Source organism: Euprymna scolopes, chromosome 40 (genome assembly GCF_053919585.1).
Source record: "Euprymna scolopes isolate OS-2025 chromosome 40, ASM5391958v1, whole genome shotgun sequence".
In the NCBI taxonomy this organism is placed as follows: domain Eukaryota; kingdom Metazoa; phylum Mollusca; class Cephalopoda; order Sepiida; family Sepiolidae; genus Euprymna; species Euprymna scolopes.
This window is the reverse complement of record NC_136521.1, coordinates 63949454-63959799: the sequence shown is the minus strand read 5'-3', so window position 1 is coordinate 63959799 and position 10346 is coordinate 63949454. Positions and strand designations below refer to the sequence as shown.

The 10346-nt window shown below is 34.9% G+C and overlaps 1 pseudogene; it reads left to right on the top strand.

Annotated features, from left to right (window-relative positions):
- Nucleotides 1–8818: 8818 nt before the first annotated feature.
- Nucleotides 8819–8936, top strand: LOC145265781 (5S ribosomal RNA; annotated as a pseudogene).
- Nucleotides 8937–10346: the final 1410 nt, after the last annotated feature.

The following is a 10346-nucleotide window of genomic DNA, read 5'->3' as shown; positions in this document are numbered from 1 at the left end:
TTATTTGTTTTTGTTAGCGATACTTTCTTGAACGAATTCAAGAATTTATACGAAAGTGCATTTTTACCTAAATGCTTTTTGGGAATAATTTTCCCATTGACCAATCTGGTACACTCTTTAATGGGGAACGGCACATATATATATATATATATATATTTTTTTAAATATGATTATCCACTGTATATATATATATATATATATATATATATATATATATATATATATATATATATATATATATATATACTAGGATGGTGACCTGACGTTGCTCGAAATTGAATGATGATTGACGAAGGTTTAACCTTCACATATTTTTCTTGTCATCGAAATCGGTGACATCGCCCATACATACACACACACACACATATATATATATATATATATATATATATATATATATATATATATATATATATATATACGTTTTATTTTTTATTGCCCTATCTTTCTGTTAAGTTACATTATTGTTTCAGCTACTCGGCCGTTTTTTTGGCCGTCTGTAGCTTCCTCAGACTTTTACAGCTATTTTAGCATGAAAGACTGAAAGAGTAAATGAGGTCAGGGAGGGTGCGAGGTAGGCGTAAGAAAGAGAGGAAGGGAACAAGATGGAAGATGGGAGGGGGCGCTTGGTATGTCGGTAATGTATTAGTTTGGGAGTTTAAGGAACTTGTGGGGGAATGTCTGGGAAGTTCATTTCTGGTGTGGCTGAGGGCATAGGGATACATGGTGGGGAAGGGGAATATGTGGGGTGGGAGGAGGGGGTTACTTTAAACTTCGAGTCTAAATGTTAAAGTTTTTATGCGTCTCGTTTGTGATTTCTTGGTAAGTATCATTCCCAGGGTTCTATACATAATGTTTTCATTTTCATTAGTGGCGGTTTCTTTAGGTTAGATGTGGGTGCACATGGGCGCGCCGGCGTACTCCTCCGCATACAAATACCACCTACAGATGCACGTTCCCACACGCATGCATGCACGCAGATATACATGCATACACGCATACACATATGCACACATCTATGCTCTCGTTATATACATCTGCAAAGATACATACCCACACTCCCTCAAGCACAGATATGCGCGCACGCATATATATACGGGTATATAGCGTGACATGCCGTAAATGTGGGCACGGGTGTCATCCACATATACTTATATACGCATTAATAAGCGCCCACGTACCCGGGATATTGGTCCTAGGTAGCCATATTTATAGATTTTGGGAAGGAGTTTGGGGTGGTTTATATGGGGATTGAGTGCTGTAGTTATTGTTCTAAGTTGGGGTATTTTTTATGGTATTATCGATCAGTTTGGGCGGAAGGTTATATTGGGGTGTCATACTCTAAGGTATGCGTCTATGCACATGAGGCATCGGTTGGTTGTACATTTCCATGTGCACTTACCTGTGCAGGTGTGAATCCACATAGTTATATGTAAACAATTTCCGTGTTAAGTCGTGGAGGTTGCATGTAGGATGTGTTGGGGTTGGAAAGGGGGGGCGGGGCCAGGGGGAGGGGAATTGATGCCGATTATTGGGTAGTTATGTGGGATGAGGTTATGTGGTATTTAGAGTTGGTGGTGATTGGGGACATGTGTTATTTTGTGGATTTAGGGGGATTCTTAGGGGGAGGGGGTAAGGTAGTGTGGGTGTGGGGGGAGTTGGTTGTGGGGGTTTGGTTGAGTGTATGTCATGGTAGTTGTGGTGGGTGGTTGTATTGGATATATAATTAGGGGGATTTAAGGTGGTGTTGTCTAAGGGATGTTTTAGAGAGGTGTATAGTTGCTAAGGAGGTGGGATTTGTAATGCCTACAGTTTATGGTGGACGCTTAAACCCCAAAACTAATACATTACCGACATACCAAGCGCCCCCTTCCACCTTCACCCCTTGTTCCCTTCCTCTCTTTCTTCCGTCCGCCTCGCAGCCCCCCCCCTGACCTCATTCACTCTTTCACTCTTTCATCCCGAAATAGCGAACATTTCTGTAAAGGTCTGAGGAAGCTACAGACGGCCAAAAAAAAAACGGCCGAGTAGCTGAAACAATAATGTAACTTAACAGAAGGATACGGTAATAAAAAATAAAACGCACATTTGCTCTACAACAGTATTGAGCACTTTCTTCAGTTTTTATTAATTACCATTTCCACTAAATATATATATATATATATATATATATATATATATATATTGGCAGCAGGTCTTTATTCAAGTACAACTGATTGAACACGACAGAGTTTTTCTTTTGGGAAGCATAATATACAACTTGACAGTTGAAATTAATAAGACCGTCTTTTTATATATACATATATAATATATAATAATAATATATGTGTGTGTGTGTGTGTTTATTGTTTACGTCCAAAATGATAAATGGGCAATTTCTAAAAAATACATCCGATCTTCAAGGTGAAGACGATTATCTCAATATCGTTTAAAAAATATCAACAACAAAAAAACTACATATATATATATATATATAATTATTTTTTTACTATAATAATTAAATACCTACAGACACTAGTGTTTCATCCTTTCGGGATTCTTCAGTGCAGGGAGTCACGATTACTACCAGTCGAACGATTCGAACCCCGCGACACGAGACATCTCTGGCTCGATTAGCGGAGGCCGTATTCATTCGGCTACTATTAACCGTGTGAAGTAGCGTTGAATTTTAAACATTTTAATTTAAATGTTCATTACGTCAGACAGACAGTGATCAAATCGTTATACGATGATCTACGCATAAGAGCTAAATTGACCGACTTTTAATTCAACGGAAAGTGCTCAACGATAAGAAACGAATTTCTTAAAGGGGCTGTCATAATTATTTTTTTACTATAATAATTAAATACCTACAGACACTAGTGTTTCATCCTTTCGGGATTCTTCAGTGCAGGGAGTCACGATTACTACCAGTCGAACGATATATATATATATATATATATATATATATATATATATATATATATATATATATATATATATATATATATTAGAGATGGGACGATTCCAATATTTTTTCCGATTCTGATACAATTACCGATTCCGTATTAAATTCCTGATTGTGATACAATTACTGATTTCGATTCCGATTTTATAAAGCTCTAAATATTTGACTATAAATTTGTTGTTATTCACGATTTCCGCAAAAACACATGTTATATGGGCAGATATTTTCTTAAACGTTATGATACGCTTGGGCGGGATGTTCTATCGATTTGTATTTATTATTGTAGTATTACTATCAGCGGTAGAATATTTTTCCTTAAAGAAAATCAAATAAAAAAAACAATTAAAAGATCGTTTTTGGTATCGGAAAATAGGTACACATTTTCTGATCCCTTTACCAATTCTGATACCCTCAAAAATTCCGATTTTTTCGATTCCCGATTCCGATTCCAGTAAGTCGTCCGAACACTAATATATATATATATATATATGTATATATATATATATATATGAGCAAAAAGTTAATAAAATATGTTAAAAAACACTTTGAAATGAGTTAGAAACATATTTAATCTGAAAAGGAAACACTAGATAAATGGATAGTCCTTAATCCGCGGAGTTTCGAAGAAATACTCTACTTCTCATCAGAGGGTAGGAATTAGCAAAATGCGGGATCGGATTTTGCATGAAGAAGTATTTGATGAAACAACAAGTAAGTCAAAGATCTTACTTGAAAACAAAATAAGTTAAGCAGAGGGAATATGGTAAAGAAAAAGGTGATTACACATGAATGGATAGTCTGGTGGAAGATAAAAAATCCAGTGACGGTAAAATCCAAATGTAAAACTTCAAGAAAGTTAAAAGAATTTCCATTTGTACAAGTAAAATCCAAAGACATCCCGTAATTGGAAGAAAATGGTCCATAATAATCTAAAGGCAGAAATCCATGGAATAATTCACAAACATGTGTACAAGGAAAAAAATAATATTAATAAAAGAAAAATAAGATGTGCTTTTCACTCTACTTCCGAGACATGACCATAATATATATATATATATATATATATATATATATATATATATATATATATAGCTCCATACAAACATGCCAACATGAGAAATATAATACGCTAACAGCGTTGCACGGTATAAAACGTAACGGTAAATTCCTTAAAGAATAAAGTAAAAAGCGGAAAGAAACTGAGATATGTGTATGCAGGTTTTATGTTTTTTTCTAAAAAGTTCACTTCTTGTAAGTGAAAAATATTCGAGCTAAGATCAAAACCAAACCCTAAAGACAGTGAGTCAAGTACGGTAACCATCAGACCAGCTTGCCAAGACCTTAAAAGTGTTTTCACACCTATTTATCCTTAAAATAATTAAGCTCTTATATGAACGATTCGCGCATGCGCAGTCGTGCAACAGTTTACAAACAGATGAAAATCTGATAATTCCAAGTACTTTTTTTTTTAAATTTTAGACAACTTAACAGCCCTTTTTCTTGGGTGGACACTGATTAGAAAGTTTTCCACGTATCTGAATACAATATATACCAAATATCAAGTCTGCAGATTTAAAATTCCTTGAGTATATAGGTTGCGATCGCACACGCACGCACACACACACACACACACATATATATATATATAATATATATATATATTATATATATATATTAGACATTAAGAGGAGATTATAGATAGATATATAAATTCCCGTTCACATACACCTTACAGGATAAAGCTAGAACCCAGAATTAGATAGAATCGAGCAATTGCATCGACAACGGACAACGCCAGACCCAAAGTTGGTTTCGATGTACTGCATGTCCGTTGTCGATGCAATTGCTCGATTCTATCTAATTCTCGGTTCTAGCTTTATCCTGTAAGGTGTATGTGAACGGGAATTTATATATCTATCTATAATCTCCTCTTAATGTCTAATATATGTAGAAAAAAACGGGTCATCCTTCGTAGGGACGTGTTGTCCCTCAACAAATAAGGTTGTTCCGTAATCGTGTCTGGGGAGTCGGCTAATTTCAGTTAATGTTTGTAGATGTGATATCTACCGCCTGCATACCAGCAGTAACTATCTTAGTTGTATATGACGCGTTGCTTGTCACATCGTAGAATGTAGAACTGGATGAAAAATATAAGAATTTAAAAAATCGATTGCGCCATGGCCCATATCGTTAGGTCGTCAGTATTGCACACTTCATGAGTGCGACGACCTGGGTTCGCGCCTATGTCGGAGCACGTCACTGATGAGATGCAGTACATCGAAACCCACTTTGGGTCTGGCGTTGTCCGTTGTCGATGCAATTGCTCGATTCTATCTAATTCTGGGTTCTAGCTTTATCCTGTAAGGTGTATGTGAACGGGAATATATATATATATATATATATATATATATATATATATATATATAATGTTAAATGTCCACGTATGCTTCTAGTATAGTGATATAAAGGTTATGAAGGGGTTGAAGCTGGAAAAACGATGTTACTTTTTGTATTTAATATTTTTATTGTTATTTTTTATATTTCAAGCGGACCTCCGCTCTTGGTCACAAAAAAGTATCGAAATGAAAAAGACAAAGAAAACCGTTGAAAGAACTGGACATTTGTAGCGTGGACAGCGTTCATTCCTAGCAATCATGTTCGAAAAAGTCCACGTGAATTATTTTAGCCGTTTGTGGAAGAAGATTGTATTTTTTAGTGTTTTTTAATGATGCAACGTAAAATCGTTTAATTCAAACGGCAAAAATGAGACACAATTGATTTCAATATGTACTGTTGGACTGAGGTACGCCGCCTGGGTACTACCTAGAAGGTCAACCCTCCCAAGCCTTGCCAGAGGGCTTTCCGGTTGGGCAAGTTAATTGCTTGTCACTTGAGGCGCCCCTACCGGGGAATGCCAACGGGGGTTTTGATGAGGCAAGAGTGTCCCCCTTTAGGGGAGCTTGCTTATTTCCACCTCCCGGCCTTGTACCACATTTTGGTGTGGTGGACACCAAATAAATAGCTATTTCCATCAGTCCTCTGATAGGGGAAGGTCTCCTAGCGGCTTCGGCTGCAGGGAAACAGGGTTGTAGTACTGGTCAAAGATTCGTCACTTGACACTCAGCTCAACAGGTGAGGGGCCGACCTTATGACACATTTTCCGACCTTGTGACACATTTTGCTGAGGTGGGCGGCAAATAAATAACTACCCCCATCAGGAGTCAAAGTCAAAAACATTTTACACGCACGCACACACACACACACACACACACACACACATATATATATATATATATATATATATATATATATATATATATATATATATAAATATATATATATAATAAAAGGACTGCAGAAATTCCCTCTGGACCCAACTATCCTAGCTTTGCAAAAACAGATGCCAAATACAAATTTAATATAGCTAGATTAATAGGTACTATTTTATGTAACTTTCAAACACCTCTGCAGACATTCAATCATGTTATTGAAATACTACATTATATTCTAGAAGCAACACAATCACAGTTGCACCATCCATAGAGGAAGGGGTACCTATTTTTCTCTCTATATATTAATTCCTACCAGCATCACCAGTTGACGACGTTAGGAAATCTACGCGTTTACTAGATTTTACGTTTACACCGCCCTTAATTGGCTCATACCGACACATATATACAATAAACTTCCCCGTAGTAGAATCAATAAACAATAACGTCTCCCTCGTGAAAGTCCGCTGCCTCAGATTGGTTGATCGCTACTTATTCCGGAATTAGATTATTCAAACGAACACTTCGAAACATTAGAATATTGCATCGCTATAAAAAAATATTTATACGGACGGCATCACGTACAGATATTAGACTCTTTTATTTCCAATATGTCACAACAACAGACAAGTGTATTTCATGAAGTTTTGGAGGAGGTATTATAGACTGAAGTTAGACCAGCCGCTTGCCACGAAAACAACTTTGAAGTAGAGATATGTGCATATAATAAAGACGTGTATACATTACATAGAAGAAATCACTCTTTTATTCACCAATCTCTCTAATTTCAACTAAAGCGGAAAATAAAATTTGTTTTGCTCTCTCCAAGAAAGTAATTATATGATCAAAATGCAATATAAAACTTATATGATTGCCTTAATAACAAACCCAACCAACCAAATAATTATATTCGATTGAACTTTCAACATTGCTAGCATATATATACACACACACATATATATATACATATATATATATTAATATATATACACGTATATATAATATATATATTAATATATATATACACATATATATATATATGTATATATATATATATATATATATATGTATATATATATATATATATATATATATATATATATATATATATATATATATATATATATATATAATCAATTCAGGCTAAAGGATGAGAAGTTTACCAGACAAAAGCAAGTTCAAACTTAAAAGATTTAATATGCATATTTATATAATAGGGCCAAACACATAAAAAGCTCAATACACCCACAATAGGAAGTATAGCTTCTCATATAGAAACTATACTAGTAATTTGATGATGTTTTTTTTTCCTTTGAAGAGAAGAATAGCATTTTTGAAACTTTTTGGATCAAGGACTTCTTAATATATTTTTTTATTTTTGAATATTCGGTTGAACGATAAATTTCTTTGAAAATTTTAATTTACAGTCTTAATTTCTTTTCCGTATATATATATATATATATATATATATATATATATATATATATATATATATATATATATATAATTTTACTTGATTCCTCCAGCCTTGACAGACGTGTTTTAAATATTCTCTCCAGTGCTTTTTCTTTTAATGATTTGGAATTCATTCCATTTGCGATTTTTTCCAAGGAACTCTGCCTTTTGGATTATTTTGGACCATTTGGAATTTACCCATTGGCTTGGAAATTTTAAATTCGACCGTTTTGGATTTTACCATTCTTGGATTTTTTACCCTTCACCGGACTATCCATTCATGTGAAATATTTTTATCATTTTTCTTTTACCTCCTATTCCCCTTGCCTCACCCTTTTTTTACCAAGTAAGATCTGTGACTTACGTGTAGTTTTATTAAATACTTTTATATGCAAAATCCGATCCCACATTTTGCTAATTCCTGCCCTCTGATGAGAAGGAGAGTATTTCTTCGAAACTCCGCGGATTAAGGGCTATCCACTTATCTTGTGCTTCCTTTTTTAAAATTAAATATGTTTTTAACTCTTTTTCAAGATGTTTTTTAACATGTTTTATTAATCATTTGTTCATATTATAAGCTCTATTTCCTTCTCGGTTTTATTGAGCTTTTACATCTGGTTGAGATTACTTTTCTTGTAAATATTAACTCTTTAATATTTATAATATATTTTAAGTTTACCATTTTGATTACCTTGGTAAACTTATTGTAATTTTTTTTTATATATATATATATATATATATATATATATATATATATATATATATATATATATATATATATATATATAGGGAAGACAATTAATTTCTTTTCCCTATATACATATATATATATATATATATATATATATATATATATATATATATATTCACGATATGTATTCACGATCCAGCAACTTTGTCAGACTTGAACAGAAGTGGTTATTACCAACCACTTCTGTTCAAATAGAAAATGATGGAAAGTCCCGCAATTTTCTAAATAGAATCAATTTGCGTGCATGCAACCTATTACATTATTGCTTATCTTCCCGGGGTCGCCTACCAATATCCAACACTCTTCCTTTGATAATGTTAAGCTACTTGGTAATGACTAATATTCTATGTCAACGCTTTTCTGGTTAGTAATGCCTAATATATTCTTGTATGATATATACACAGCATAATCAAGTTGCCACACCGGTTCCCATCAGATCACCAAAGTTAAGCAACGTTGAGACTGGTTAGTACTAAAACGGGTGACCATTTGGGAATTACAGGTGCTGTATGTGCTCTCCGCTTATCTCGGCATTGTTTCCAGTTAGTCCTGAGCTTTTCCTTTCCACTGAACCCAAGCAGCGCCGATTCAGGAGAGGTGTGGTTAGAGATTGCACAATCCTTGCCTCACAATTACATGCGCAGATACCTTTACAGGAGTATCCATTGTCTACTGAGACGGAGTTGAGTCATTGCGTTCTCGTAATGAAACAAAATGACTATTAAAAGGGTTAAACTAAATAATAACTGCGACCAACGAGTAGCACGTCATGCAGACCAGTTGATCCTGAGGCAAGTCCAATGCAGAAGTAAATCTCGTTTAACAACAACAAAAATTAAAGCATATACATGCCTGATAAACTGTTCCCTGGTAACGCTCTGCTTATTAGTAATGGCTACCATACTGTCATGATGAAATCAAGTTACTATTACAAGCGGCAGTTTCTAAGTCTCACTTGTTTTACACAATCTCTTCAAGTTCAAAGGTCATTGAATAACATGGACAGTCATTAATTTTAACCTTTCCCCGTGTTGAGCACGATGCCGTCTGTTTGCAATAAAATGAAGATGGATGACTCTGGATTTGATAGATTATTCGACTAGTTTGAGGTTGATGCATGCACAACGGGCGACATCAAGGATTTCCCCCTGAATGCCAAATCCTACCGCTTGCGGTTTGATATATGGACGACCTCCCATGTATGCAAGCACAAGAACAGGATGTCAGTAGGCGTAGGGTTTGGGGGGGGGCAATCATTGTCTTCAGAGCGAAGGGAACGGCAGGGAAAATATTGTTATAAGGATTAGAAAGCTATGTTTTTATTGTTGATCTTATGACAATAAAGGAAACACGCTGATTTATTTTTTCAGGTAGGCAACCATTATCAGATGTTAACTGATTAATATTATTATCACTAGATTTTTAGCCTGTAAACAACTGGAAATAATTATAGCCTGTTGACATAGAATGAGTATTTTATGCCAAATTGATGGTTGAATATGGTTAAATTTGTGCTCATTTTGCATTAAATATTAATCCCTTTTATTCCTTAACTGTGCATCGAATAGAAACCATAATACTTAGTTTATGCAACTTTTTCAGAACAAAAGTCCATACAAAATTTCAGTCAGCTCGGCTCGGTAGTTTCCGAAAAGAAGCAGAACAGGTAATATACTTCTGTTAGTTGTAACGGTTGTCTTCACTGTCTTGTGACACAATGGAGAGCGCCCCTTTTGGGAGAGCTGGTGGCTTCTACATTAATGAACCTTGTGCCTAACTTGTCTGTACTTGTGAGGTGCAGATGTGTTGAGCAGGTGCTTGTGGGTTTCGTAAGGTTAGAGCATGCCGGCTGGGTTTGAACGACAGTCGTTTATTAATATTCAACTAAGTCAAAACGATCTGAATTCCAAAGGCCAAACCCAAA